Below are 6,295 nucleotides of genomic sequence, written 5' to 3'. Positions count from 1 at the left end.
GTGACAGCCATTATTGGCATGAGTATATACTATATAGCAAGTAATGTCACCTTTTGTTTCAACAGACATTAATAGATAGTCTAGATCCCAAACATGATAACAAAATGTTGGCCTCAGACCACAGTAACAGATGGAAAATAGGAGAATACAGTGCACTATTTAACCTGGTTGTTGACCCTTTCAGTTGGTTTTTTCGGTGACTAATAGATTAAATAAAGGACTAGACATGATTGTATTTTGTTGTGATTCTATTTTTGTTCAGTCTCTATGCGGTAGTGACTCCAGCTTCACATGTTTTGATCAAAACGTCAAGGCCGATGAGTGTTTAGACATTGTATTTCCGGTGACCAATGTTGACAGCAGTAACTTAACACCAGTTGGACGACCCAATCTGTTGCTGCTTAAAGGCACAATGTCACACCACATTTCTCTAAAAATACATAATGCATTTCTCACAATAATACTATCATCCTCAGGGAAGATACCATATAATTTATTCCCCCCAAAATTACGTACATGTGTTTAGATTACAATATTAAAGTAAAAAGTTCGAATGAATTAATGCAACGTTGCCTAAATCCGCCTCTACCGGCCGAACATTTCAAGCGAACCCCATAGAGTTATGTCCCTTGGAGCGCTCTTTACGAATATCCTACACACAATTGAAAACAGTTTGGCAAACACTGACAACACCGCGTGCGACAGTTCGTGATGTACGGAGCAGTCGTTTACATTCCATATATGGCAAGTGTGATCAGTTCGCCTCGAAGTTTCAATTATTGATTTCAGGCAAGTCGTGAGGGATAATGAGTCTTTTATTGCATCAATAGGAAGCTGAAGTGAGTGCATATAAATATATAGGCCAAAATATTGTGATTGTGCCTTTAAGTGACAAGTGTTAGGTTGGTCAGTATTCAACAAAGCATGACCAATTTGGTTATTGTGGGCTGAAATGTCAACGTATAGGAGAAATTACATAATGAATATGTAGAGAGTCCCGTCGTCGTTTCATTTTTTAATTCGCCTGGTTGTGACGTCTGTGCGTGTTTTGTTTGTTTGTTGTATCATACCCCACTCAACACTATTTCAACGGTATGGCAGCGGTCTGTAAATACTCGAGGATGGACCAAACAATCCAGTGACTGACAGCATGAGCATCGATCTACGCAGCTTCTTACAAGAAGCATGGATTGTTGAAGATCAATTCTCACCCGGATCTTCACGGATTGTGTCGTCTGTGAGCTCCCCCAAGTAAAACCTCCCTTTGGTGACTCGCCGGGGTGTGACTGCAACAGAGTATGAAGCGGCTTAGAATAACGCTTAGTCTCTGAATATATATAATTTCGATAGAAACAAAACAATTCCTGTAGAATTGAAAAGGAGCATGGGAGATTCAGAACCGGATAAAATCTAGACTTGCTTCATTTACTGCCCAGCATATAAGAAAGGACTGGGCGGATGGGAAAATAATGTGGTTCAGGGACTTTGAGACAGACTAAGAGCGGCGTTACTGCTAGCTCTCTCATTGACACGCTGGCGTGCTACGATACCAACGCATGAAGCCAGGGCGGCTCCACGAAGGAGCCAGGGTGGTGATCTCAACAACGCCCCCCGCCCCAGTCATTAGAACATGTTTGCCTGGATTAAACTATACCCTGTATTTATATTACGCATTACGCCCACAAAGTACAAACGACGCCAGGTTATCCATGGGGCCCACTGTTACTTGGGAGGTTTCCAGCCATATACGGTCAATCAGGGGACATTGAATTTATCAACATTGAATCGGGTAGCACTAAATTCCAAGGGGGTATTTTTACGCCGCCTTTAGCACTATTCCACCAATACAATGTCCGTGGACATAAAATATGTCTGCGTGGATAGGTGAGATGGAGAGAAAAGGCTTAGCAACTAGGCCTTCACGTCGCCCCTTAGTCTGTCTCACAGTCCCTGAACCACATTAATTTCCCTACTGCTAAGCCCTCTCTGCAGTGCTAAAGCCCTAAATAAAGCAAGTCTAGATTTCCTCAGGTTCAAGTTCTGAATCTCTGGTCTCCCTAGGGCTCCTTTTCAATATAAATGGGCTTGTTTGTTACTATCAAAATTATATATATTCAGAGACTAAGCCTTAGTCTAGTCGCCCCTCAAAAGGCCGTTGAGGGCCTGTTTGTAGGTGACGCTCGGCGAAATTGGCCCAGCCAGAAGCCGACGTTAAACACTCAAATCGTCATCGTCGCGCTCCATTTAGTGTTACTTACGTCATGTTACTTACGTCGTGTCACTGCGGCGCCACCGAAAATGATCATCGTATAATTTAAACACCCCTCCCCACCCCTAATTAACCCTCTGAGCATGTATAGTTTTGATAGAAAGCAGCGTCTGAAGTCCCAGTGTGATAGTAGATTTCTAAGAATATGTTTGATGGAAACAAATAACTCCCTTTCACTTGAAAAGGAAATCAGACCTGAGATTCCTTCATTTGGGGATATATTGTCACTGTAATTGCTGGACAGAAGGGCCAATAAAGATGATACAGGGGCTGCGAGACTGGTGCAGGAACTGGGCCTTGTGTGTGACAAGTGAACCTTTACAACGGGATGACTACGATACGACTATTGAGGAACGGAGACACAACAACTTCATCCAATGGTTCCATGTAGACATATACACAATTCTTCATCTCTTAGTGAGTCAGTCTATTATTCCATTCAGATAAAGGGTCATTCTTGTTGGTATGGGTACCTAGTTTGTGGTCAGTCAGGCCTTCAGGTTCGATTCACCACCTGGGTAGAACGTTTGACATTGATTTCTGGTGTCGTCTGCCATATAAATTTACTCCATCGGTAGGTCAAAAGAGAAAGTGGCACGGGAAACTCCCGCTGAATGAACAGACCTGAAAACAATAGAATTTTGAGCAATGTTTGACAGCATGACCTGATATACTACACCAGCCAACAAAATGACCTGATGGCATACAAGCAGCCAAGTCGCATGTTTAGACTGACTGACTGACTGAGTTTGGTTTTACGCCACTTTTAGCAATATTCCAGCAACATCACGGCGGGGGACACCAGAAATAGGCTTCACAAATTGTACCCATGTGGGGATTCGAACCCGGGTCTTCGTCGTGACGAGCCAACGCTTTAACCACAAGGCTACCCCACCGCCCCCGCATGTTTTGAACACCAGATCCTCTTCAAGGGACTGTGGGTGTAGTGGGTGGTTAATGCGTTTTCTCATCACATCAAAGACCCGGGTTCGATTCTCCACATGGGTACAAGTTGTAAAACCCATGTCTGGTGCCCCGGCTGAGCAGTGCTGATATTTCTGGAATATTGCTAAAAACGGTTTAAAACAATACTGGCTCTCTCATTTTGAAAATTATATATGAATAACTCTGAATCTTTTAAGGTTTTACGTTGGCGCCACACAGTATGTGAGGTGAGTTGAAGTGGGGTTTAACGTCGTACTTGAGAATATTTCGCTCATATGACGACGTGCATGCGTGTGTATGTGTGGCTGCTTGTACTAGCCCAGACTTAAGCTGGTTTTATAGTGCTAGCTCACTGAGATACCATGCCGTAATTAAGCATGAATACCCCACTCACGACACCCAACCTAGTTCTTGTTGTAACCCATTAATGCCGAGCGCCAAGCACCATATTTCATGGAATCGAACCTGCGACATTCCGCTCTCCGGGCGGACGCTCTATTCACGGAGGCGGTCACACAGTATATCGTCACAGTATGGGTGAAGGTGAGACAACAGTAAATAACTACATGTATATAGCCATAAAACCCGTGAAGATCCGGGTTAGAATTGGTCTTCAGCAGCACATGCTTGTCGTAAGAGGCAACTAACGGGATCGGGTTGTCAGGCTCGCTGACTTGGTTGACACATGTCATCATATCCCCAGTTGCGTAGATCGATGTTCATGATGTTGATAACTGGATTGTCTGGTTCACACTCGATTATTAACTGGAATATTGCGTGCGGCGTTAAACAACAAACCAACAAGTTTAACCATTACGCAGTATCCTCGATGGTCAGGACAGGTCAAGTGGATTGACCTCAACTAAAAACATATTCGTGTCGGGCAAAAGGCGATGGGGTAAATGACCAAACAATATTATTTTCTCTGTAATGTTCAGAATGCGGTTACCTATTTCAACATGCCGTTGCGGTTGAACACCTTTGTAATATGTTCACCGACTTGAATAATTGTAACTAAACGTTCACGGTTTTGCTGCTCACGTAACGTGTCACTGACCCGAAACTGTTTGCCCTGTGTAGCCAGCTGAAAACATCTTGGGCCTTACGAAAAATAACATCAATTACATTGTTAACTTTTCAAGCTGATAGGCTTGAAGTTTCTCATCACTTTCAAAATTGGAAAGGAAAGGTGCTGTTTATTTTTAGTTCTGACAGTTGAAAATATATGAAAGCTTACTTGAGTATAATGTAGGCACACATGATAACTGACAAAATCCAGTGAACTGTATAATATCGCGAACTTTCGACTGGAACATAGACGTTTTGGCTTCGATTCCACTGCAGATCCGACACTTTAAAAGACATGGCGTGCGGTTGGAATATAGTTCGGCCGAAAAATGTCGTTTCTGAACAATGATCATACATAACAAAACATATTTGCGAGAGCATTTCTACGGGACGGCGGGCTTTGCTGAACAAAGAAGTATATCTAACAGAACCAGCAAACCTATGCCATCATGTCAGCGAATAGTTGGGTAATCCGCGTGTTCTTAAAGTTTAGTTGGATAATTAATTTAGTAAAGCTTCTATTTTATTTTGCAGGAGATTTTGTTTCCTATACGTCGCAAGTGACTACATGGTACTTGCCGAGCCAACATACTTTTATCTATGGCCCACACTATTCTACATGTAGCTTCTATTCTGCTATTTGAGTAGCTATTTGAGTAGCTTCTATTCTGCTATTTGAGTAGCTGTTTTGAGTAGCTTCTGCTTCTATTCTGCTATTTGAGTAGCTTCTATTTTGAGTAGCTTCTTCTGCCATTTGAGTAGCTTCTATTCTGTAGCTTCTATTATTTGAGGTAGCTTCTATTCTGCTATTTGAGTAGCTTCTATTCTGCTATTTGAGTAGCTTCTATTCTGCTATTTGAGTAGCTTCTATTCTATGCTATTTGAGTAGCTTCTATTTTGCTATTTGAGTAGCTTCTGCCATATTCTGCTATTTGAGTAGCTTCTATTCTGCTATTTGAGTAGCTTCTATATATTCTGCTATTTGAGTAGCTTCTATTCTGCTATTTGAGTAGCTTCTATTTTGAGTAGCTTCTATATATTCTTCTATTTTGAGTAGCTTCTATATATTCTTCTATTTGAGTAGCTTCTATTCTGCTATTTGAGTAGCTTCTATTCTGCTATTTGAGTACCTGTGTGGTTTAGTAGTTAAGGGTACGCTCATCACACCCGAGACCCTGGTGTATTCCTAAAAGAGCCGGGGCGGTGGGGTAGCCAAGTGGTTCAAACGTTCGCTCGTCACGTCTCCCCGCCGTGATATTGCTGGAATATTGCTAAGAGCGGAGTAAAACCATACTCACTCACTCCTAATAGCGCCGTAAATCCTTATTAAGTGGGTTTGTTTCTAACTTACCATAAACAAAACAATATTCAGATAAGTACAACTGGAAACAAAATGCAATGAAGATACTGTAATGACAATCATGGCCGTTGTCACCTATCAGCAAAAATACTTTTTCGTCCTCAGCTAAGTAGTTATTAAATTATTAAAATAGTAACCATGACGTCAACTTTCGCTGAAACATGAGCGATTAATTATTGTTTGCCAGTTTGCAATTCCCATCACGGAGAAACACATTTAGCTGAAGATCTGAAGCAGGTAGTGAGTTGTGATCATTAAGTATTGTGTATCTCTGGGTAAGTCTCTTGTTGTAGGGGCGGCGGGGTAGCCTAATGGTTAAAGCGTCCACTCATCACGATGAAGACCCGGGTTCGATTCCCCACATGGGAACAGTGTGAAGCCCATTTCTGGTGTCACCCGCCGTGATGTTGCTGTAATATTGCTAAAAGCGGCGTAAAACCATACTCACTCTTGTTTCATACTTCACGAACTCCCCAGCAAACTGTCTTGCAAATAATTTAAATATGTACGTGAGGAAATGCCAGCAGTCTCACTCCAAGTGGTATAAACATGATTTATTGTACTGCCTTGGTCTGCTGCGTCACCTAGGTCTTCCATGTTAAGAGCGTGTTCAGAGAAAGCAATGACCTCGTGGCTGTACTATACATGCACAC

This window comes from Haliotis rubra, unplaced genomic scaffold (assembly GCF_003918875.1).
Source record: "Haliotis rubra isolate DU_JTF1 unplaced genomic scaffold, ASM391887v1 Scf228, whole genome shotgun sequence".
NCBI lineage: Eukaryota > Metazoa > Mollusca > Gastropoda > Lepetellida > Haliotidae > Haliotis > Haliotis rubra.
The sequence above is the reverse complement of the archived record's forward strand: the minus strand, read 5'-3'. Positions refer to the sequence as shown.